The sequence below is a fragment of the Lepidochelys kempii genome, unplaced genomic scaffold, assembly GCF_965140265.1.
Source record: "Lepidochelys kempii isolate rLepKem1 unplaced genomic scaffold, rLepKem1.hap2 scaffold_37, whole genome shotgun sequence".
In the NCBI taxonomy this organism is placed as follows: Eukaryota; Metazoa; Chordata; order Testudines; family Cheloniidae; genus Lepidochelys; species Lepidochelys kempii.
The window spans coordinates 1,520,415-1,545,928 of NW_027333638.1; the positions used below are offsets into that span (position 1 = coordinate 1,520,415).

General features: G+C 50.9%; 1 protein-coding gene and 2 non-coding genes across 3 annotated transcripts in view; 2 read left to right on the forward strand and 1 right to left on the reverse strand.

Annotated features, from left to right (window-relative positions):
• The window catches only part of LOC140904593 (uncharacterized), a 261,339-nt gene that overhangs the window by 183,143 nt on the left and 52,682 nt on the right, over positions 1-25,514 (reverse strand). The gene's annotated exons all lie outside the window — the stretch shown is intronic.
• TRNAA-CGC (transfer RNA alanine (anticodon CGC)) lies at positions 4,409-4,480 on the forward strand. The gene has a single exon. It is a non-coding gene; the product is annotated as a tRNA-Ala (tRNA).
• On the forward strand, positions 9,018-9,090 carry TRNAM-CAU (transfer RNA methionine (anticodon CAU)). Its single transcript has one exon. It is a non-coding gene; the product is annotated as a tRNA-Met (tRNA).

Here is a 25,514-nt window from a genome sequence, read left to right on the forward strand (position 1 = left end):
GACCTTCTTGGCAACAAGGGCACACTGTTGACTCATCTCCAGCTTCTCGTCCACTATAACCCCTAGGTCCTTTTCTGCCGAACTGCTGCCTAGCGATTCGGTCCCTAGTCTGTAGCGGTGCATTGGATTCTTCCATCCTAAGTGCAGGACTCTGCACTTGTCCTCATTGAAACTCATCAGATTTTTTTTAGCCCAGTCCTCTCATTTGTCTAGGGACCTCTGTATCCTATCCCTATCCTCCAGTGTATCTACCTCTCCTCCCAGTTTAGTGTCCTCTGCAAACTTGCTGAGGGTGCAATCCACACCATCCTCCGGATCATTTATGAAGATATTGAACAAAACCGGCCCCAGGACCGATCCTTGGGGTACTCCACTTGATGCCGGCTGCCAACTAGACATGGAGCTATTGATCACTACCCATTGAGCCCGACAATCTAGCCAGCTTTCTATCCACCTTATAGTCTATTCATCCAGCCCATACTTCTTTAACTTGCTGGCAAGAATACTGTGGGAGACCGTTTCAAAAGCTTTGCTAAAGTCAAGGAACAACACATCCACCACTTTCCCCTCATCCACAGAGCCAGTTATCTCGTCATAGAAGGCAATTAGATTAGTCAGGCATGACTTTCCCTTGGTGAATCCATGCTGACTGTTCCTGATCACTTTCCTCTCCTCTAAGTGCTTCAGAATTGATTCCTTGAGGACCTGCCCCATGATTTTTCCAGGGACTGAGGTGAGGCTGACTGGCCTGTAGTTCCCGGGAGCCTCCTTGTTCCCTTTTTTAAAGATTGGCACTACATTAGCCTTTTTCCACTCATCTGGGACTTCCCCCGATCGCCATGAGTTTTCAAAAATATTGGACAATGGCTCCGCAATCATATCCGCCAACTCCTTTAGCCCTCTCGGATGCAACGCATCGGGCCCCATGGACTTGTGCTCATCCAGCTTTTCTAAATAGTCCCGAACCACTTCTTTCTCCACAGAGGGTTGGTCCCCTCCTCCCCATGCTGTACTTCCCAGGGCATCAGTCTGGGAGCTGAGCTTGTTCGTGAAAACAGGCAAAAAAAGCATTGAGTACATTAGCTTTTTTCACATCCTCTGTCACTAGGTTGCCTCCCTCATTCAGTAAGGGGCCCACACTTTCCTTGGCTTTCTCCTTGTTGCCAACATACCTGAAGAAAGCCTTCTTGTACTCTTAACATCTCTTGCTAGCTGCAACTCCAGGTGTGATTTGGTCCTCCTGATTTCACTCCTGCATGCCCAAGCAATATTTTTATACTTATCCCTGGTCATTTGTCCAATCTTCCACTTCTTGTAAGCTTCTTTTTTGTATTTAAGATCAGCAAGGATTTCCCTGTTAAGCCACAGTAATGTCCCGAGCTCCCCAAGTCCCATTGACAGCTGAGCTCTTCCTGCCCATTGAGCCCAGCAGAGACAGTGGGTGGGGGGTGAGTTTGTACCCAAATAACTGACAGAGCCAAGCAAAGAGCAAAGAAATGTTTCCTTCAGTCACTAGGTCTCTGTTTCTGTGGCTCATTCTCTCTTCCCTTCTCTGATAACGAGCAACGGTAAGAGAGGAAAAGGTTCAAACATGTGCTAGGTGGTGGCTAGGGTGGGATGACAAATTGAAAACCATCACAGAGCCCTCTACTGTGACACTGACATGACCCCATTCTGACCTTTTATTGACACTTCTTTAATAACTTAAAAAAAAGAACAGGAGGACTTGTGGCACCTTAGAGACTAACCAATTTCTTTGAGCATAAGCTTTCGTGAGCTACAGAATGCATCCGATGAAGTGAGCTGTAGCTCACGAAAGCTTATGCTCAAAGAAATTGGTTAGTCTCTAAGGTGCCACAAGTCCTCCTTTCCTTTTGGCAGATACAGACTAACACGGCTGCTACTCTGAAACCTGTCGTCATTAATAACGGTTCCCCTGACGTACGTTGCTAAGATTATTTCAATAGCTCCGACACCGATACCTCCTGCCCCTTCTGGCTGGTTCATTGCACTGTTTGGAACCTGCACCTAAAATCACCCCCTGCCTGGGAGCAAGATTCAAAACTGCCCAAGGAAACCCCACTGGGTTTCAAGTACCGCACAAGCAGGGAGGCAAAGGGACAGTACAGGGTCGCAGAGCTTCTCCTTTGTCCCAGGGAGAAGGATTTAGTGGGCTAGATTAGGGGGGCTAATAGTCATGACTCCTGGGTTCTATTCCTGGCTGTGGGAGGAAAGGGGTGTCGAGTGGATTAGAGTGGGGGGGGGGCCTAGGAGTCAAAGAAAAAACACCTCCCTTGTGTTCAGCTTCAATGCACATTGAACAAGAACATGGCTTCTCATGTCTTAGGTTCTGATGCCATCGTGTGGTCGTTTCATTTCACTTCTTCTTGTGAAAAGGTTTGGGTGCCTTGCACAGACACGTTATTTCCTGGGGAGAGACGGAGAACTGGAAGCTGCGTGGATTTCATCCTCCGAAAAATAAAATAATCCCCAGACAGCTCAGGCCTACCCGTCCCCCCTCGCTGCTGCCAGTGAAGCTCAGTTCTGGGCCTGGTGTGCAGTAAATGTGGGGGAGACGCTGCCTGCCTGGACTTTTCGGGAGAAAAAGTCAGACACGACGCCATGCCCGGTGCAGGAGATGCAGATGTGTTGCTTGATTGTTTTTCTCATTTTAAATGTACTTGATCATTTGGATGGCAAAAAATCTTTGTAAAAGACCATGAAAAAAGGAAGAAACCGTGAAAATACCCAAGGGAGAAAGGGGGATTCTGAGAGCTGGGGTAGAGATGGAGATTTTCATGAAACGGGGACAGGCCAAAGCAGGGAGCAAAGGGGGAGGTTTTTGTGCAGTTCCATTTTAACCAGCCTCACATCCTGGAGTCCCTAATGTCCCAGCTTACCCGCAACATGTGACCTCGAGACTCCTCCCCACTGCAAAAACTGCAGATCCCCCAGCACTCCTTAACCTAGATGGATCCTCTGGCAACCAGATGTCTCTGCAGAACCACCGTGGTTACTCTCCTGAGTGTCTGTTCAAGGATAGCTACTGACTTCTCCTGAGAATGCAGTTGAGTAATGGCTCTCCCATTTCTAGATGCTTTCCTGTGGGCTCTGAGAAGCAGGATGGGGCGTGTATGATAAAGTCCACGCAACATTCCCCTTTCATCCCAGCCCTGGGACGTCACCAGTTGCCACCTATCCCCTGGCAGCACTGAGGGATGTTTCCCACTGTCCAGGAGACACCAACCTTGGACCAAAGGCAACTTCAGGCTTCTTCTCTCCCCCTTCTTGGAATCAAGTTCTTTTTTTTACCAAGAGTTAAAGCAGCCCAAACCCCCAGGGTCTGGATTAATGTCACAAGTTTGCATTCTCTCCCTGGAAGACAACTTCTTAATGAGAGGAGTTAAATGAGATGAGTGGAGTTAAATCAGTTCTCAGCCTGAGTCCTTTGCTCTTAATCCTGAGGATATTGTCCCACCGTGGGGCCATTTCCTGCCTCTCTTTCACACAGAAGGACAATTTTCTTTGCGCAGACGCAGGAAGAGCAAGATCTTTCTCTGTCTCTTGTGCAAAGCAGGGTGTCAAATTCCAAGGAACCTTCCTCTTCTGCGATGGAAACAATGGAGAAGCAGGGGGCCCTGGGCACCTCCAGCCCTGGCCGGGAGATGTTCCCTCCCTGCTTTCTTTATGCTGCTTGTTGTTATTTCATGGAGTGTCTGGGATGGGGGAAAAGCTGAGTTCACTCCAGGTGGAGGGAAAAAAGGACCCTGAAAATCTCAGGGCCTCAGGGAAAACCCAACCCCTGCTACCGGGATCACTGAGGTGCTGGGGATTTGAGCAGGAAAGGGACTGTGTGAATTGTCCAGGTGGGGAATGAATAACCATTGACAACTAGATCCACCTCATTAACCACGGACACAGGCTAATCGTGCTGCAGATAGAAGGGAAACTGGGAGCGATTCTTTGCTGTCAGCCATGGAAACAGTGACCCGACTGCACTGCAGTGAATGTGGTGGGGAAAGCTGGACTTTACAGGCAGGTGGAAATAGCAGATCTGAGAAAAACCTGGAGGCCCCCCCACCAGTTCTTCCACCGGGGTGAGGTGTTGAGCGACTTACAGCGCCCCCCAGCGCCGTTACCTTTCAGCAGGGGCTGTCAGCTCCAGCCAGTCAATGCAGGGGAGAGGGCCGAGTGTATCTCTGCACCCTGAGTCCAGGGCAGGCCCTCTCTCTCCCCCACATAGAGAAACTGGCCCTGCTGCAAAGTGACCCCTGAGAACCAGCAACCTCCAGGACAGAGGGTTTGGCCCTCAGAGCAGGGAATGTGTCCCCCATGCTGCCGTTAGGCCCCTGGAGGCTCTGGAAACAGGAGGGCTCTGAGCGTAACCCATCCCAAACAGCCCCCAACTGGGGATGTAGCTCAGTGGTAGAGCGCATGCTTCGCATGTATGAGGCCCTGGGTTCGATCCCCAGCATCTCCAAGTCTCTTTTCACCCTGCTGCTTTGCTCTGGCCCAGCAGGGATGTGGCCCAGCAGGAGTTTCAGTCCTGCTCAGTGCGGGGCAGGTGCCCATTGCACGGAAGGTCTGTGGGGGTTTCTGCTCCTAAGTCACCTTGGTACTTTTAAGACTCCCACCCAAGGGGCGGCTTGGGACAATGGCGGATGAGAAGGGGGAATCCTCCAGCCCTGGAAGGAACGGTCCCGTCTGCCCAGACTGAGGGGCAAGGAGACGGAGGGGCAGTCAGTGCTCAGAGAGGAGAGAGCTCAGTGATTTACACCCACCAGGGGACACTGTCTTTTTGAGGCGGGTGCAGCTGGCTTGGGATGGTGCTGACGATGGATAGAAAACAGGCTGGAGTCAATGACAGATGGGACCACAGAAGGGGAAGGCGAAGGGCAGCTCCACCAAAGGTCCTGGGTGCTCAGATGCTCCAGGTCTAGGCACCCTGGCCTGTCCTAGAGAGAGAAAAGACAAAGAGGGGCCCAGCCCCCTGACAGTCATCCCATGGACAAGAATCTGGTTGGGAGTGGGGTGAAGGTTCCTGCTGGACAAAGGGGAGCTGAAGTCCCCCAGCGTCCTGGAATTTAAGCAATGCAAGCTTCAAACCCTGCACAGGTGGGGGCTGAGAGGCACCCGCAGAAGGTTGAGCTGGATGGGGCGGCAGGTTTCTACAGTTTTTGGTGGTTTCCAGAATGGGACGAAGTCCTGCCCCCCCGTCCCCCTCCCCCCACATCTGCCTAAGGTTCTGGGAGGGAGTTTGGGTGTGGGAGGGAGAGGGGTTGGGCTCTGGGAGAGAGTTTGGATGCAGGGTCTTGGCTTGGGCAGGGGGTTGGGGATGCGGGAGAGGGTGAGAGGTGGGCGCTTACCTCGGGCATCTCCCAAAAGTGATCTGCACCCCCCTCTGGCAGCAGCCCCTATGTCGGGGGGGGGGGGGGGGGCTCTGCCCACCGCTGCCCGCAGACACCACCCCTGCAGCTCCCATTCCCACAGTTGGTAGAGTTGGCCCTCGGGGCGGGGGCGGTGTGTGGAGATCCCCCCACCCCTGGGGCTGCAGGGATGCACCAGCCGCTTCTGAGACCGGCACACCATGCGGAGCGAGGGTGGGCAGGAAGCCGCCTTAGCCCCCTTGTGCTGCCGGTGGGGGTCCCCGGGCCCTTTTAAATTGCCCATGGGCGGCAGGTGGGACCCGGGCGAGTCAGGACGCTCCCAAGAGCCTAACGTTGCTTTGCACAACAATAAATCTCAGAATAGGCCAGCAGTGAAATGACGGCAGAACCTAAAGAATGAAAAGCCTCCGGGTTCGTCTGTGGGCCTTGATGCCGAACGGGAGCCGTAATTTGACTCGCTTTGTGGCTGCGGCCGGTAAAATGTCAGGACAAAGTCGTCCCAGTGATTGTGACACTGGGTTTGAGGAGGCTTTGATCTTATTAAATGTAGTTTTAGCATGTTACACTTGTGTTTTTAAAGGTAACTTCCCCAAGCAATCCCAAGTTGTTCTTCCCAGAGCTGGGTGATGGTGGGCAGCAGGGGATCTCCTCAGTCTGTGGGGGAATCTCTCTGGGCCCCACTGTTAGTTCTCCAGCCTTTCTCCCCCTAACCACGCACACCCCTCCCCTCTCCATTATCAATGCTTTACAGTGACCCCTCCCTCCCCTTATGGGATACAGCCTCTCGGTGACCGAGACTGACTGGGGCTCCCCTCTGCATGGTCCCAATGGGGAAGGAAAGGGACTGATGGGGGAGGGATGTAAGCAGAGTCAGGATGAGCTCCACCCTGACATCTGGTGGTGAGGTGTGGCAAGTTGTGGAAAAGAACTTCAGGGGCTGTGTTAGGATATAGATATTCAGGTCTGTCTGTAAAGGCCTATACTTTAAGAATTTAGGTGTATTCTTATCACTTGGCTAACTATAGAGGTATAAAAGAAAGAATCAAAATCACTGTCTGCTGGTGTAAGGGCCTTCTCTTACTGTGACAGTCTGAGGCCCTGTTCTTAGGCTAAGGCCTTTGGCTAAGCAGCAGAGGCAGCCATAAGCTGGGAAGCGAACGGTCACATCCTCACATTCCAAACTAGTCACATTGAAATAAGGTGCTATTGGGCTGTTAGGCACTATCAGGACAGGATTGTATTCCTATCACCTCCAGAGAAAGGGAAGTGCCTAGAAAATGTAAAAGGAAACTTAGTTTGATAGCATCCTGTCTGGCAAGAACTCACTTATCAATAGCTGGGATGTGAAATTCTCACTTCTGTATTGTCTTGTCATTATAGTTCCCACTTTGCTATTGTTTGTCTGTATAATCTCTGTCTGGTTCTGTGATTGTTCCTGTCTGCTGTATAATTAATTTTGCTGGGTGTAAACTAATTGAGGTGGTGGGATATAATTGGTTACATAATCATGTTACAATATGTTAGGATTGGTTAGTTAAATTTCAGGAAAATGATTGGTTAAGGTATAGCTAAGCAGAACTCAAGTTTTACTATATAATCTGTAGTCAATGAGGAAGTGAGTGGGTGGGGGTGGGCATGGGCATGTGGATGTGGGTAAGGGAGATGGGAACAGGGAATGGGGGTAAGAAAATTGGAATCATGTTTTGCTAAAGGGGGAAATGGGAACAGGGAATGGGAGTAAGGAAGTTGGAATCATGTTTGGCTAAGGGTAGGAATGGGAACAGGGACACAGGTGTAAGGCTCTGTGGTGTCAGAGCTGGGAAGGAGGATACTAAGGAAGGAAACTGGAATCATGCTTGCTGGAAGTTCACCTCAATAAACATCGAATTGTTTGCACCTTTGGACTTCGGGTATCGTTGCTCTCTGTTCATGCGAGAAGGACCAGGGAAGTAAGTGGGTGAAGGAATAAGCCCCCTAACAGGCTGATCTCATTTGCATAGGCACACCCACCCTGCGTAGAATGGGGCCATAGCTGCCCAAATGGTCACTTTGGCTGTTGTGGGATCCCCAGTGTCTCTGTTATTGGGGCAAGAAGAATAAATTGTTATTACCCTGATTATGGGAACTGTGCTGGGAACTGTACTTGGCCTTTTGTTATGATGGAGGGACTCACCATCAACTAAGTAGCAATCGCTAGGCAAGGGTCATGGGTTCCAAAACTCTGTGAATTGAGAGAGGCTTGAGACAGGTATTAGTATCTGGTGGTGTGGGGTCCTTTGTGAGGGCCTGAAACACCAATTGCACCTCTGTTTCTTTCCACTGTGGAATGATATGCACAGAGCTAATTTTGGGTCTGTTAAGAGTCTTGCTACTGTGCTGAATTCACTTTGGCCTTATGGTGCACCAGCATTAAGGCTCCCACTATTATGAGCTGAAATCAGTGAGAGCTGTGTCAAGTAGTGGGGAGCCGGAAGATCTAGAGTGCAGTGGTGCTGTTTGTGGATAGGTTGGTGGAGTATTCGTGAGACAATGGAGCGGAGCCCTTGTGAGGCAGTCAGCTTCAGGTCATGTAAGGTGCCCCTTACCTCTTTCCCCCCCCCCCACAGGCACATTTATAGCCAGACTTGGGGAGTAACACTCTGCAGATGAACTTTTGAGCTCTGGGGCTGGACTTTTTGGACTTTGGGTGATTTGTGGGTTGCTGGACTCAAGAGACGTTTGGGTTCTGGGACTCAAGAACCCGAGGGAAAGGATGTGGCCCAATTTGCTGGGGTGGGTCTTTGCTCATGGTTTGGTTAATGAACACTAGTTGTGGTGTTTCCCCAATTTAATGCTGATGTCGTTTACCTCATGTTATTAAAGATTCTCTGCTCCACCGAGACTCTGTGCTTGCGAGAGGGGAAGTATTGCCTCTTGGAGGCGACCAGGGGGTGTGTAAGATTTTCCTAGGTCACTGGGTGGGGGCTCGAGCCATTTTTGCATTTGCTTTGATGAGAGGGAACCCCTGTGCACTGAACCCGGCCCTTGCTGCTATCAACTTGGCCTGACAGAAGGGTTACAGGAAGAAGACGGGCAGAAGGAGTCAAATGGGGCTAAACCAGAATAGAGGAGATTTTCTTCCTGTTAAAATGGACTGGAGTCTCATTGCTGGAAAGCCACATCTTGAGTGAGGTTTGAACCGGCAGCCTTTCAATTACCAGGCAAAGGTGTGAACCACAGAGACGGATCACGGCCGACTTCCCAGCGCTGTCCAAGGAGCCCCTGCAGGGGTGCAAGTGGTTAGTGCAAAGGGCAATATTGCTGGGGTTGTGAGTTCAAGCTTTCCCTGCAGCCCTGGTTTCTATTACCCCATGGAGCTTCCCCAGCTTGCTTGTCCTAATTCACATGGAAAGTGTCATGAGAGGAAGGTCTAAAATGTGGACGTTGGTGCAAAGCTTGGGACCCCCCACCAATGCTGCCTTTAGCTGTGGGTGGGTTGCTCAGGGGCAGGGAGAATTGATTTCTTTGCTGCTGAGAAAGCTGCCAGGACAGGTCTGTGGGCACCAGAGCTCCCCGCTTCTTCCAGCACATGCCAGGCTCTGTCACTCCTGGAGGAGGGTCCTATAAGCATTGAGCCTAAAGCTCTTCCAAGCCTTCTTAGCGCAGCGGGCAGCGCATCAGTCTCATAATCTGAAGGTCCTGAGTTCAAGCCTCAGAGAGGGCAACTCTTCTTGCTCCCTGCTTCAGATTTTCTAACGGAAATCGTGGAAAAGGGACTAGAGCTGAGTGGTTTCTAGACACCTCCCCATCCATCTAACACGCACTCAGAGACTTTTCTAAGGCATTCACTTTTCCTTCTCCTTTATGACTCTGGAAATACTGATTCCTAGAAGCCCCTTTCCACAGAGCACACAGAGCGAGCTGCGGGCTGCCAGGCTGTTGTGGGCAAGTAGCAAAAGGGATGCACAAAAAATCCAGGAGGGCCATTTTCCCCCATGCTCATCCCCCAAGCAGCTTGGACTCTTGATGACTGTGATGCTCCAATTCCAGCTCCTCCGTATCCTCGACCCCCATTGGAGGCAAGTTCCTTCGACCCCTGTTCATATTCCAGACCCCAGCCCGTGCGGCATCCCTGCCCAGCAAGTCACCTTCTGCCCCCGCTGAACCAGCTGGGGGGCTGCCCCCCGGGGCATACAGTTTATACCGCTCCCCTCAGAGCAGCAGCCGCAGCTGTTGGCGACTAATCCCCACCTAAGACTTGGGGGAAGGAGCTGGGGATCACTTGTTATTTCTTCCATATGTCCAGTCTCACTGTGTTTGAACACATTTCTCTCGAAAACTTATTTACATTTAGAGCCCCTCCCCCCATTTCCGCTTTATGCCTCATTCCTGTACAGATGTGAACACAAAGAAACTTTTGGGGACCACATGCAGCTACTCCCCTGAAGATTTTTTAATTCAATCATTGCTGACTCCTACCCCCATTCAGAACAGTGGATTTTTTGCCCAGGAGCTGGGCTAAAGGCAAAATAACGGGCGAAGGTTTGTTACCCCCATGCCCGGTGCTGGAATTCGCTATATTATCCCAGCACAAAGGCTGAACTATGGCACAGAGGCTCCTTTCTCTGCAGAGAAACGCGTTTCCCTGTAAAAGCACCTCAGCGGGGAATGGATAGACCAGCCATGTGGTGGCACCATCCCTTCGGGGCTGGAGCTGCAGGTTCAGCCCTGCACAGGGGCTCAGGGGCTCAGTCTACACTGCAATTAAAACCCCAGGGCTGGCCTGTGCCAGCTGACTCGGGCTCCCAGGGCTCAGACTATTTAATTGCAGCATAGATGCTCAAGCTCTGGCTGCAAGCAGAGCTCTGGCTCCCTCCCATCTAGCAGACCCCAGCTGGGATGGAATTGGGGATGGGAGCAAGTTCCCCTGAGCTCACGGGGTCTTTCTGCTCTGAAACCTCCTGCGTTCTCAGTAACCGTCTCATCTGAAATAGAAGCCGCCATCCTGGCAGGGAAAGGAAAGAACAGAAAGCGGAGGAGAGAAAGAGGGAATTCCTCCCCAGCAAGCTGTCTCCCTTCCACCACCCTCCTTAACTCTCATCCCATGTCACTGGGCTCCCTCTACACTGCATCCATGGAGAGGACACCAGGGTTTGGTGTGGTACAGAGCATCAGCAAGGAGATCAGGGAGCGTGTCTCTCCGGTGCTCTCAAAGGTCCCCATGCTGGCACCAAGGAGGGTGGAATAGGTGGAGTAACCAGTCTGATCCCAATGCAAAGAGGTGAGGAGCAAGGAGCATTGGCTTGCTAAACCCAGGGTTGTGAGTTCAATCCTTGAGGGGGCCATTTAGGGATCTGGGGCAAAAAAATTGGGGATTGTGCCTGCTTTGAGCAGGGGGTTGGACTAGATGATCTCCTGAGGTCCCTTCCAACTCTGATAGTCTATGAGGAGACAGAGCCAGGAGCCACTGAGGGTGGAAGAGAGTTAGGAACATGTGTGTGGGGGATGATGGGAATTATTGGAGATGCCTAGGAATACTGCAGGGGTTGGATTTTCTACATTCCCCAGCTGATAGCAAATAGCTGTGAAATTCCTGGGAAGTGTGTGTGTGTCTCATTCCCCCTCCCCAACCCAATGGCCAGTCTATATTGAGGATAACAACCTACTACAGCTGCTACTCTATTAGTTGATGTGGCAGACATCTGTATGGTGGATCTAAAGACCCTGCTTTGCTGATCACACACTGTCTGGTCAATATGGCTGATCAGAATGGAATTTCTATTTGTTCAATTTTCCTTTCTAAAAAACTAGAGGAAATGCCATATAAAAATGTCCATCCCCTTTTCTAGATTTAATTTGCTGGGTCTGAGAAGGCAGCCTTTGTCTCGCAAGAAGAATCGGCAGTGCTGTCCGTCAGTGCTGGATGGGCAGTGAGCCCAAATGCTTCTCACTTGGCTTCTCTTCCACAATAATCTTTCTGCCCTTCTCTTTCCTCATCCAGCCAGCCACAGACTAGATTGCCTCAGAGACAAACGAGGGCTCTTTGTCCCGTGACAAACCTACAGCTCTTAGTGGTCCTAAGAAACCCAACAAGAAGAGGAAAACCAGCAGGATTCAAGGGGGACACCTCTCTCAAAGGTCTGTGTGACCTGTGCTTGAGGACTGGTTGTTTCCAAGCCCATGTTTAACCATCCCAGCTGCATTGTGAACCTGGGCCTACATGTGTTTGACCCTGGTCTCACAGTCGTGTTACATGTGCACCCCCATCAGCGATCCCTCTATTTGAGGATGATGTCTTGCATGGATTTACATATGGATCCCACGATGACTCAGGAGTCTGAGCCTGGAACCACAGACCCCGGGGTGGAAGGTTTGTAGAAATTTTGGTGGTGCCCAGAACCCACCCCTGCCCAAACTCTTCCCCCCACCTGCCTAAGGCTCTGGGAGGGAGTTTGGGTGGGGGAGGAGATATGGGTTGCAGGCCCTTGGCTGGGGCAGGGGACTGGAGTGCAGGAGGGATGTGGGGTTCAGGCTCTGGGAGGGGGTGCAGAGGGAGGGGGTGCAGGTTCTGGGAGGAAGTTTAGGGATGGGAGGGGGTGTGGAGGAAGGGGGTGCAGGGGTGAGGGCTGTGGGGTGAGGTTGGGGATGAGGGGTTCACAGTGCAGGAGGGGGCTCAGGTCTGGGACTCGGGGTTGGGGTGCTGGGGGGGCGCAGGCTCTGGGGTGGGGCAGGGCCAGGGTTGAGGAGCTTGGGGTGCAGACAGGCTGAGTCAGGGCTAGGGTCAGAGAGAACTCCCCCACTCCGCTCCCCTCCTTCAGCAGTGAGCTCTGGCTGAGGGACCCCTCCTCTTCCCTCCCCCCCCAGCACACTCACTCTGTACCACTGTCACTGCACATGCTCCTAGGGCCAGGGCCAGGAAGCCCCCTCGCCTCCCCTATGGTGGGTATCGGGGGGGTCTGCCATCATGTGTGGCCTCCCCTGCTGCTGCCCCTCACCGTAGCCTCACGGGGGGTGGGGGATGGGGCTGCCCCTTGCCCAGCATGGGGCAGGAGCGGTGGCTGCGGGAGGAGGGGGGGTCAGATTACAGGCCAAACACTCACCGAAGCCCCAGCAGCTGCTCAGGTGAGTGAGGGCCACTGTAGAGGATCGGGTCTCCTGGGGGGTCCGGGGGGGCTGCCAAGCACCTGTGGTGTGTGTCTCCTCCCCGTCCTCAGGCTGCTGCCAGCCTCTCTCGTTGCCATGCAGGCAGGGGAGAGCCGCCCACCACTTTCATTCCAGCAGGGACACTCCAGGGTGGGGGACGCTCCGGGGGGGGGGAGGTGGCAGGTGGGGGCCGGGGCCCACTCGAGGCAGAGCCGGGGGAGAGACAAAGCTGCAAATATTGGTGGAGCAGGGTCCCCAGCACCACAGACCCATATAACTCGCTGCCGTATGCCCGCGGTAGGTGCAGACATTTCCTGGCAGGTCAGATGCCCACTGGGAGAAAGATTTATTTTTCCTCCCTTTTCTCTCTCTTTTCAGCTTCCAGGGCAAGGCGCTTCTCCTCGAAGCAGGCCACTTGCCTGAGGGAGGATGTGGTGACATTGAGGTCAGTTGGTGGCTTGCTCCTCCCAACTTGTGAATAGGTGACCAGTTAGCAAGTGTGAAAAACTGGTGGGTGGTAATAAGCACCTGTCAAGGTTCCTTTCCCACTCTGAACTCTAGGGTACAGATGTGGGGACCTGCATGAAAACCTCCTAAGCTTACTTTTACCAACTTAGGTTAAAACTTCCCCAAGGTACAAAATATTTTACCCTTGGATTTCCACTGCCACCACCAAACTTTATCTGGGTTTACTGGGAAACATAGTTTGGACACGTCTTCCCCCCCCAAATCCTCCCAACCCTTGCACCCCACTTCCTGGGGAAGGTTTGGTAAAAATCCTCACCAATTTGCATAGGTGACCACAGACCCAAACCCTTGGATCTGAGAACAATGAAAAAGCATTCAGTTTTCTTACAAGAAGACTTTTAATAAAAGTAAAGGAATCACCTCTGTAAAATCAGGATGGTAGATATCTTACAGGGTAATTAGATTCAAAACACAGAGAATCCCTCTAGGCAAAACCTTAAGTTACAAAAAAGACACACAGTCAGGGATAGTCATTCTATTCAGCACAGCTCTTTTCTCAGCCATTTAAAGAAATCATAATCTAACACATACCTAGCTAGATTACTTACTAAAAGTTCTAAGACTCCATTCCTGTTCTGTCCCCGGCAAAAGCATCACACAGACAGACCCAGACCCTTTGTTTTTCTTCCTCCTCTCAGTATCTTGTCTCCTCATTGGTCATTTTGGTCAGGTGGCAGGGAGGTTACCTTTAGCTTCTTAACCCTTTACAGGTGAGAGGATTTTTCCTCTGGCCAGGAGGGATTTTAAAGGGGTTTACCCTTCCCTTTATATTTATGACAGCACCTATAAAAGACAAAGCCCCAAATATCAGGACTGTCCTTGTACCGTCAGGACATCTGGTCACCCTACTTGGGATGGCCATGGCAGTTTTCTTGAGAGACGCCTTCAGGGCATGCTAGATGCCTGCGGGTGTTTTCTTCGACCGTGGGCCAGCTGGTGCCCTGGCAGCAGTGACCGCACGGTCCTGACAAGCAGGCGGTCTGGGGCCCAGTGGCTGGGAAAGTCCAAGACGACTGGAGATCCCAAGTCGCTGCAGTCGTTACCCTCTTTCACAGCCCTTGGGATCCAATGATCCTCTTCTGCCTGATCCACCACTGAGGACTTGAGGGGGGTCGTGTTACATGCCCACACTGCACTATGCAGCCATTCTGACTTGGATCTGCTGTTTGACCTGCCTCCCCGCTGTGCAATGACAGGGACTGGGCTCGGGATTCATAGATTCATAGATACTAAGGTCAGAAGGGACCATTATGATCATCTAGTCTGACCTCCTGCAGAACGCAGGCCACAGAATCTCACCCACCACTCCTGCGAAAAACCTCTCACCTATGTCTGAACTATTGAAGTCCTCAAATTGTGGTTTAAAGACTTCAAGGAGCAGAGAATCCTCCAGCAAGTGACCCATGCCCCATGCTACAGAGGAAGGCGAAAAACCTCCAGGGCCTCTTCCAATCTGCCCTGGAGGAAAATTTCTTCCTGACCCCAAATATGGCGATCAGCTAAACCCTGAGCATATGGGCAAGACTCACCAGCCAGATACTACAGAAAATTATTTCCTGGGTAACTCAGATCCCACCCCATCTAATATCCCATCACAGGCCATTGGGCCTATTTACCATGAATATTTAATTACCAAAACCATGTTATCCCATCATACCATCTCCTCCATAAATTTATCAAGTTTAATCTTAAAGCCAGATAGATCTTTTGCCCCCACTGCTTCCCTTGGAAGGCTATTCCAAAACTTCACTCCTCTGATGGTTAGAAACCTTCGTCTAATTTCAAGTCTAAACTTCCTGGTGGCCAGTCCTCCCTAGCTGTGTCCTAGGATGTGGGTCCTGAGTGCCTGCTGACCCAAGTCGGACTGATATGTGTCTGCTCAGACTGGGGGCTTGGGCTCAAACCTAAGTTGGATCCCACGCTTAGTGTGCAGAGTAGACCCACTCATGCCAGGCTCAGGCCAGGCCCCTGCAGAGAGGGTTTCGTTACCTGGTGACCTGGGAAACCCACAGTCCCTTTGTGATGTCAAACTGACTGGGGAGGTTTTGAAGCCCAGGTGAACTGCCCAGGGAGGGGGAACAGGAAGAGCTGGGGGCCGGCTGGATCTTCTTGGGTTTTTGAAATTTAAGTGACACCTTGACAACATGTTATCCATAGATCTGGGCATTAAGCCCTCCTCCTTGGGAAGGGAATCTGTGCAGAGGGAGAATGGAAGAATGGATGGTATGTGAATGGACACACACATGGGCAGGACCCATGGAGAGGAAAGAGGTCTCATCTGTACATGAGGCAGGTTGAATGGGAAATGAAATGTCCCTTTACTCATCGAAGCCTACAGCAAAACTAGAGTTTGTTACTAGAAGAAATTCAGAACAAGGGGGAGGAGTTAACAATAAAACAAAGGGCTACAAGGAAAACAACATTCACTCTCTGGGGCCTGGAAAGGGGAAGAAATCTGCTAATGTCTTCCTGTGAATTGTCCTTTCACCAAGCCAGAGCTTCACCAAGCAAAGCTGAGTCCGCCGAGTGTGCGTGTTCCAGAGCTCTTTTCGGTCAAGCTGGGGGTGCGGTGATGGTCTTGAGAGGCTCCCTGCCACACCTAGGGCAGCGAGAACCACTCCTCCTTTGTGGCTGAGCCCAGGGCGTGATTGATGGCTTTGGAGGCGGGGGTTGGGCTGGCAGTGAGCAACTGGGATCCAGGAAGACCCCGTCTGCCCTTTTGAGGGCCAAACCCCTGTAGGTGTGGTTGGCTGCTGGGAGGTAGAATCCTGTGCCTGCCTCTTGGAGAAGAAGTTGGGTTGTGGATGGAAGAAAAAGAAGCAATGGTGAGACTAAGTGGGCTCCTTTCTGGCCAAGATGGTGCACTGTGGCGGGCTTGGGAGTTGCCTGTGAGCCGTGGGTGGACTTGTTCCAGTGAGAACCACTGCTCCTTTCTGGCCTACTTGGGGTCACCACTGATGGCTTGGGAGTGGGGGCGGTGGGCTGGGTTTGAGCGAATGGGATCCAGGAAGCCCCAGCCTGCTCCTCCAGGGGCCAAGTCTTCCACTTCTCTGCTGCCTTGGGGAGTCCAGCTTTAAGGCTGCCCAGCACGTGCTGCAGCTTGAGCATTAAGCCTTCCTGTGTGGTCTGTACTGTAGAGGACCCTGAACCCATGTAGGGTACCTTTGGGGGGAAATCCCAGCCAGAAAGAATTCTGGCCACCAGGTCAACCCATTAAGTCGAATGGGGCGAGCTGGAGGCCTGGTGACTTGGTAAGCTGGGCCAGCAGGTCAAGCTGATTTCCCCGCATGTGGGGGAGGTGGCTGCTGACGTTCGCCCTTCCCGCTCCCAGCGCTCCTGCACCCCAAAATCCCTGTCAGCCAGCAAGACGAGCCAGGAGACCAGAGAGAGGAGGCAAAGAGGTGGCCGGAGCCTCCTCTGGTGAGGATGCCTCTGTCCACCTCCCGCTTTGCTGCTGGGTGCCAAGTCCCTGGCGGCCAGTATGTGAAGCAGGGAGAACAGGGTGGGGCGGCAAGTGGCGGCAGGACTCTTGCTGCCAGGGTCTAGCTGCCTGACTTCCTCCCCATGCCGCTGGGCCCCAGTCGCCTTCAGCCACCAGGTAACCCAGGAACTAAGGTGGGAATGGGGTGAGGAAGCAAGTCAAGCTGAGCAAGGCAGGCAAAAGTTCATCTTGCCTTCGTGGGTGCTCGCAATGATGCCCTTTTTGTGTGCCATGACTGACAAAAATGTCCCAGACAGAGAAGCAGCAGGCCGAAAAGGTGCTCTGGAGGTGCCAAAGTAGCTCAGTGGGGAGAGCATTAGACTGAAGCTCTGGAGGTCCCTGATTTAATCCCAGGCTTCAGTGTATACTTTGGTTCCTTTGTGTGCAGGGGTGGGCTGTTTTCTGGAAGCTCAGCATTGCCTTTACCCACCATGAGTCCCTCATTTCAGGCTCCCCAGCAGGAAAAGACAGCGTGGGCTTGTGCACCGAGTTGGCCCACCTGAGCTTTCTTTCTTCTCTTGCTCTTTCTCAGCAAGGGGAAGAAAAAGAAGCTCTCCTTCAAGCAAGAATCACAAGGGTGATGTAAGGATGACTTCCTGGGAGCTGGCTCCGGTCCTTTGCTCTACCAGCTGACCTATCGAAGGGCTGCCACCACTTTCTCCAGGTTTGCCCATCGGTGTGTGCCAGGGCGAGCACCAGCCGAGCAGATGGAATTTGAAGGGAGGGGCAGAGCACTGGGACAGAGTTTCTGTAGCGTCGTGGTTATCACGTTTGCCTAACATGCAAAAGGCCCCCATTTTGAAACCGGGCAGAAACATGATGGCTTACTTTTCCCAGCTCCTCTAGCTGTCCAGCAAGGTGCTCCTCCTTCTACCACTGGCCTGTCCCTGGGATAACCCCAATGCCTGCAGGACAGAGGGTGGTGAAATGAGCTGAGAAAGCACCTTGGCCTCAGCCTAGGAAAGCTAGAGGATCTAGGCCAGTCACCTTGTGGAGCCTTGTGGCTTGGCCTCCTCTTCCCTTGGAGGTTGGCCTACGGAGGCCGGCTCTTCCTGTTGGCCTCTTTGCTGGACTTGCCAAAGGAGGAAGTGAGGCAGAAATGGGGCAAAAGAGGAAAGTCATGCTGAGGAAGGCAGGGCAGAAGCTGAGCGGCTAAGTGCTGCTAAGTGGGGTTAGTAGAGCTCCATCATTCGTTCTGCCAAAGCCTGGGGAGGTGGAGTTGGCTGCTGGGAGGTAGAATCCTGTGCCTACCGCTTGGCTTCCCAGGGATGGCTACTTGCAGCCCAGGAGAAGAAGCGGGGTTCTGGGTGGAAGGAAAAGAAGCAATGGTGACTCCGAGTGGGCTCCTTTCTCGCCAAGTCAGTGTGCTACGTTGGGCTTGGGAGTTGCTTGCGAGCCATGGGTGGACTTGTTCCAATGAGAACTGATGGTCCTTTCTGGCCAACCTGGGGGCACCAGTGACAGCTTGTGACATGGCAGGGGGCTGGCTTTGAGTGAATGGGATCCAGGAAGCCCCAGCCTGCCCCTCCGGGCCCAAGTCCACTGCTTGCCTCCTGCGTTGTGACATCCGGATTTTAATCTTCCTAGCATGTGCTGTGGCAAGCGTATTAAGCCTTCCTTGCTGGCCTGCTTGTTGGCAAAGTAGCTCAGTTAGGATTGCATTAGATTGAGGAGCTGAAGGTTTCTTGCCTGGTTCCAGGCTTTAGCACACCCCTTCACCCTGGGCGTGTAGTGCTGGGCTTTCTTCCGGGTGTGGAGCTGTGCCTTGAACTCACGAGTTTTCCGAACTTCAGAGGCAACACTTGCAGAGGGCGGTATGTGGGGTCACGTGCCCCACCTGGGTTAGCATCCCTGCTACGTCATGTGGTCCTGCCAGGCTCCCTCCCTGCACAGCAGCTGCTGGAGGGGGAAGTGGAGAGGGGCTGCGTTTGCTGCTTCCCCTCCCTGCATTGTTCACACCTGGGAGGGGCTGCTGATCCTAACGGAGTGGGGCTGAACCTTGAAACTGTGCCTTTCCCCTTCCTTCGGGAGACACCAGTCGCCAGTGCCTGGTTTCCACTTCCTCAGCCAGAGGAACAAGAGTGGCCAGCCCTTACTTTCTTTCTCGTGAAGGGGAGGGAAAAAGAACCACTTTTTCAAACCCGCATCCTGCCGTTAACTGAGGTGTGACTTTCTGAGTTCCTGCTACAGTGGAGGATTCAGAGTTAGTGGGGCCCCGAGTGCAGCTTCATTTCGGGGGGCCCCCTCGGGACACATCCAAGAAAAAGAACGTTCTCTCCTATCTCCCCCCATTTTTCATTTTTTTCTTCATCCTTCTCCTATATTATAAGTAGTGGGAAGTAAATGAACATAAAGTGAGGTACCTTGATTGGGACAGGGGGTTGGGGTGCAGGAGGGGTTGCGGGGTCAGGCAGGAGGGAGTTTGGGTGGTGGATGTGAGCTCTGGGCTGGAACAGGGGGTTGGGATGTGGGCGGGGGGAGGAGTGTGGGCTCCGGGAGTAAGTTTGGGTGTGGGGTGCGGGCTGTGGGCTGGGACAGAGGATTGGGGTGGGGGGGTTGAGAAGTGTGGGCTCTGGGAGGAAATTGGGTGCAGGGTGCGGGCTGTGCACTGGGGCAGGGGGTTGGGGGTGCAGGAGGGAGTCGGGGGGTGGCATTTATCTTGGGCAGCGTGGCTCACAAAATGACAGGCACACACACCCCTCCAGCAGCGACTCCTAGGTGGGAGGGCACGGGGTCTCCGTGCACCGCTGCCTGCATGCTCTGCCCCCACAGCTCCTATTGGCTGCAGTCCCTGGCCAATGGGAGCTGCAGAGTTGGTGCTAGGGATGGGGGCAGCGCATGGAGACGCACCCCCCAGGGGATGCAGGGACATGCCGGCCACTTCTGGGAGCGGCGCAGTATGGCTGGAGGGCGGCAGAGTGGGCAGGGAGCCACCTTAGTGCTGCTGGCACGTCTCTGCACACCCGTTTGGGGGAGGGGAATTCACTATTTTGACCACAGGGCAGCAGAAACTGTCTCTGAAACCGTAATTCACGGTGTTAAGGACCTGGCTACTGAAGAAACAGTACACCATTTAAAATGTGCCCCGCCCTGCGACACTTTTTTAACCAAACGCAAGTAAAAATGAATAAACTAATTTCAGGAGACAATATGAAGGCAAGGACAAAACCCTTTCTTAAAGAAATTATTTGCACTGCTTAGCAGAGTTATATAGCAACTACCATAACAAGTCACTCGAGAACGTTAAAAAAACAAAGAGAGAAAGTTGCCCAAACTTATTCGTAATAAACATTTAACTGTTTATTAGAGTATAACGGAACAGTAGTGAATTGGCAATGTGTCAAATTGCGAAAACAAATTCCCTGTTAGGACCAGACACAATCTGGGTTCAGTCACAGTGCATCCTAATGTTATTCCAAACAGTCTTGTTCACTGTCCGGTTACCCATATTGAATGCAGACACAGAAATATTAGATAAATTGGTTACTGTCCATTCAGCAGGTTAATTTCTACTTATTTATATTTACTGAAGATGCCCTAAGCTGATGGGAGAGAGCTCGCCCGTCCGTGTAGTTAATCCACCTCCCTGAGAGATGGTAGCTGTGTTAACGGGAGAAGCAATGTCGGTGGGTGTGCAAGCTGTGGGGCCTACATGTATAGATAAAGTGTAATCAGCTATGATCATCAGGGGGCTGTAGCTCAGTGGTCGAGTGTTTGACTGCAGATCAAGTTGCCCTGGGTTCAAATCCAAGTGCCCCCTTAGAAACCTGATCCTTTAACAAAAAAATTTGCATATCCATTTCCATTATGTTCGTTCCACTGAATGGGGATGCTTGAAATGAATGGAAACACTCAACGTTTTCCTGTGCAAATGCATAAAAACCGAGCAAACGGGTCCCTCAGCGGAAATCAGTTTTAATCCTCTAAGTGTCTTGGTTTTGTTATCATCAGTTAAACAAAGGTATAATATCAATGCACATTTGCAGGTCTTGGTCTGCCTGGGCTACAATGTTCAAAAGAAAAAGAACCACATCCATTTGGGAGGAATGGACTAGTTTGTGTTACATTCGGTAAGTAAGTTGCCATTGGGACTGAAAACTCTACGGGAGGTGGACAGGAACCTCTTACAAAAATGATATAACCAAGATTTACCAAAAAAGAAAAGGAGGACTTGTGGCACCTTAGAGACGAATAAATTTATTTGAACATAAGCTTTTGTGAGCTGCAGCTCACTTCATCGGCTGCATTCAGTGGAAAATACAGTGGGGAGATTTATATACACAGAGAACATGAAACAATGGGGGTTACCCTACACACTGTAACGAGAGTGATCAGGTAAGGTGAGCGATTACCAGCAGGAGAGCGGGGGTGTGTGTGTGTGGAAAAACCTTTTGTAGTGATAATCAAGGTGGGCCATTTCCAGCAGTCTGAGGAACAGTGGGGGGGGGGGGGAATAAATATGGGGAAATAGTTTTACTTTGTGTAATGACCCATCCACTCCCAGTCTCTATTCAAGCCTAAATTAATTGTATCCAGTTTGCAAATTAATTCCAATTCAGCAGTCTCTCGTTGGAGTCTGTTTCTGAAGTCTTTTTGTTGTAATATTGCCACTTTTAGGTCTGTAATCGAGTGACCACAGAGATTGAAGTGTTCTCCAACTGGTTTTTGAATGTTATAATTCTTGATGTCTGATTTGTGTCCATTTATTCTTTTATGTAGAGACTGTCCGGTTTGGCCACTGTACGTGGCAGAGGGGCATTGCTGGCACATGATGGCATATATCACATTGGTAGATGTGCAGGTGAACGAGCCTCTGATAGTGTGGCTGATGTTATTAGGCCCTAGGATGGTGTCCCCTGAATAGATATGTGGGCACAGTTGGCAATGGGCTTTGTTGCAAGGATAGGTTCTTGGGTCAGTGGTTCTGTTGTGTGGTGTGTGGTTGCTGGTGAGTATTTGCTTCAGGTTGGGGGGGGGCTGTCTGTCAGCAAGGACTGGCCTGTCTCCCAAGATCTGTGAGAATGATGGGTCATCCTTCAGGATAGGCTGTAGATCCTTGATGATGTGTTGGAGGGGTTTTAGTTGGGGGCTGAAGGTGACGGCTAGTGGCGTTCTGTTATTTTCTTTGTTAGGCCTGTCCTGTAGTAGATGACTTCTGGGTACTCTTCTGGCTCTGTCCATCTGTTTCTTCACTTCAGCAGGTGGGTATTGTAGTTATAAGAATGCTTGATAGAGATCTTGTAGGTGTTTGTGTCTGTCTGAGGGGTTGGAGCAAATGCGGTTGTATCGTAGAGCTTGGCTGTAGACAATGGATCGTGTGGTGCGGTCAGGGTGAAAGCTGGAGGCATGTAGGTAGGAATAGCGGTCAGTAGGTTTCCGGTATAGGGTGGTGTTTATGTGACCATCGCTTATTAGCACTGTAGTGTCCAGGAAGTGGATCTCTTGTGTGGACTGGTCCAGGCTGAGGTTGATGGTGGGCTGGAAATTGTTGAAATCATGGTGGAATTCCTCAAAAGCTTCTTTTCCATGGGTCCAGATGATGAAGTTGTCATCAGTATAGCGCAAGTAGAGTAGGGGCTTTAGGGGACGAGAGCTGAGGAAGCGTTGTTCTAAGTCAGCCATAAAAATGTTGGCATACTGTGGGGCCATGCGGGTACCCATAGCAGTGCCGCTGATTTGAAGGTCTACATTGTCGCCGAATGTGAAATAGTTGTGGGTGAGGACAAAGTCACAAAGTTCAGCCACCAGGTTTGCCGTGAGATTATCGGGGATAGTGTTCCTGACGGCTTGTAGTCCATCTTTGTGTGGAATGTTGGTGTGGAGGGCTTCTACATCCATAGTGGCCAGGATGGTGTTATCAGGAAGATCACCAATGGATTGTAGTTTCCTCAGGAAGTCAGTGGTGTCTCGAAGATAGCTGGGAGTGCTGGTAGCGTAGGGCCTGAGGAGGGAGTCTACATAGCCAGACAATCCTGCTGTCTGGGTGCCAATGCCTGAGATGATGGGGCATCCAGGATTTCCAGGTTTATGGATCTTGGGTTGCAGATAGAATACCCCAGGTCGGGGTTCCAGGGGTGTGTCTGTGTGGATTTGATCTTGTGCTTTTTCAAGGAGTTTCTTGAGCAAATGCAGTAGTTTCTTTTGGTAACCCACAGTGGGATCAGAGAGTAATGGTGTAGATTTACCAAACTACCTGTTACTCATTCAAACCTCTCTTTGTGCACACAATATAAATTGCGGCTCTAATAAATGGCCACCTTCCTTTAACACAGATCATTGTTCCTTGTGACTGTCAGATACCTTCCAACGGCAGCTGTTGAAAGGTAGTGTGTTTCTAGTTCATGATCACCAGCAGAGTCTCTGTAAGTTTACCAACCATAGAGCTGGTTGTGGCTGCATCTAAGTAACTGCAGAGTTAGTGTAGTACCAGATCGTTAATTGCACAGCGTCACTTTCTGGTCTCATTAATCACTTCGGTAGAAACAGGAATGGTTTGGTGGTTTTGTTTTTTGTTTTTTTCTCCCTTCATTTTCTCCTAAGGAATGTGTGATCTTGAGCATGTTATTTTAAGATCCCTGTGGGTCAGGATAATACCATCTCCTTGAAATAGGTGGGGAAGTGGCCTGTTTGAATAACCTAAAATAAAGGAGCGTTTATAAAGCAGTTTCTCTTTTAAATGTGTTGGGATAAAAATAGTAAATTCCACTGTCAAACATGAGCACAATAGAAACTTTAAGTTACTGCGCATAAAATTGGCTATTATTTATGGGGCCAGGATCAATTAACTACCGAAGAAACAAACTCTTGGGAAGTAGCTGTAATTGTAACCCAAACCTTTCTTTGTTCTCATATGCGACCAGGGATTTTCTTCTAGAGGGCAGAGTTAAGGTTATCTGGCATGTACCATCGCTCTGTATTCCCTGTTTTTCCAGGGTTTGAGTTTTACCAGACTCGATGTTCTGGAAGGGTAAGAGATAGTCACAGTCAAAGTTAGCTCTGTATTAACAAAGCTATTGTTAGTGACAAATAATGAGACTAATCCCTCACTGAGGTAATTCCACTGATTTCGAAGTACTCTTTCCCCATTTCCAGTTCCAAAAAAACAAGCCAATGAAAACAATTTGAGAACTAAAATCCTGTGGGAAAGTGGAAGTTTTAGTAGCTCAAATAATTCACTTTCTTCTGTCTTGTGCATGTGTAAAAGGCAAAACACATGAATTTATACACACATCTTTCTTAACTGCTTTAAATATTGTGTTGTACATTAACTATCTCAAGTGGGTTGTTCAATGCCATGAGGTTTTCACGCACTGCCCAGAACATATTTTTCATATTATTTAAATGGCCACAACTCATTGAGCATAAAATTGTATATTTCGTGCTGTGAAGTGTACCTGTAGCTCCAATCAATACGTTTATTTTCTCTCTCTCTCTGTGAGGCACAGCACAATAATTTAGTGATGCGGAAAACGTTCCCTTCTCTCCCCCCGGAACTGCCTTGGAATCTCCTTCCCTTTGTAGATGAATCTGCTCCTGTGTCTCCATGAGGAAAACACGGTTTCAATGAAAAAAAAACAATTTTTTAATTCAAGGGACGGAGACGGAATGACCACATGAGGGTGACACAATGTCAGGAACGCAAAGCAACAGGCTCCTGGTTTGCACATTGATGGTGACAAGGGATTGAACGCGACTCCCCTCTTTTCACAGACACATTTGTTTAATTCTCTGAGTCCAGGCATAAGTTTAAATGAATTCCCAGGGCTGATGAAAGAGGACTTTGTAACTGATTTCACTTGTCCACCAGTGCAGTGCTTAGTGGTATAAATAGCACCATGGGCTGGACAGGGAATGGAGACAGACCCTGAGCTGCCAGCAAACCCTGGTTTCCCAGCTGCAATTGGACATGCTGCACATCTGCAGTGATGGTGTAAATAGCCCAGCACGGCCCTTGTGGGGTTTTGTGCCTGGCTCAGTGGTTCTGGTAGAAATGCTGATGCCATTAATGGCTGCACGGTGCTATGGCATGATACCCACATACCCTGAGGCAACAGGGGGCTCATTCCACCCCCAGCTGTGATGCAGGGAGTGGGGAGTTAGTTTCACATGCCTCTTTTCAGGCTGTAATCTGGGGCACCCTGCTCTGTGGGGGGGATCCTGGCAGCTTAGGCTCAGGGCTGGAACAGTCGCCTGATTTAGGTGGTGGGCGCATGGTTCCCGACACTCGGATGTCTCAGACAATCTGTCTCCCCCAAAGCCTCAGGCCCCAGGGAAGGCTCCTGCACTGCCTCAGCTCCTTTCACACTCTCTGGAGAGGAGCAGCAGCCCGGGTTCAGGTTAAGTTGTGGGGCTCTAGGTGAGTGGCAGAAGCTTTGGGAGCTGAGAATTTGCCTGAGACCTCAGGGACAGAGTGTGAGGTAGGATCCCAGGCATCTCTATGAAAGTAGTAGAACAGGGTTTACTTGCGATGGGAAGTGAATTGAGAGTGTCTCCAGGGTGTGTATAGATGTATTGCTCTGGTTAGAAACTGTGGCTTAAAGGCAGTTCACAGGGGGAGCAGGATTCAAATCTGAGCAGGAGAAACCTATGGGATTTCCAGTTTAACACCTTAAACACCTGGCGATCACAGCTGGGATCCCATTGAAGCCACAGTGCCAGAGAATCTGGTAAATAATCACAATGCCCAGGCTTGAAGTCATCTGAAATTAGGGGACTGGAATGATTAGGGGACTTGAACACATGAGTTATGAGGAGAGGCTGAGGGGACTGGGGCTGTTTAGTCTGCGGAAGAGAAGAGTGAGGGGGGATTTGATAGCTGCTTTCAACTACCTAAAAGGGGGTTCCAAAGAGGATGGCTCTAGACTGTTCTCAATGGTAGCAGACGACATAACGAGGAGTAATGGTCTCAAGTTGCAGTGGGGGAGATTTAGATTGGATATTAGGAAAAACTTTTTCACTAGGAGGGTGGTGAAACACTGGAATGCGTTACTCAGGGA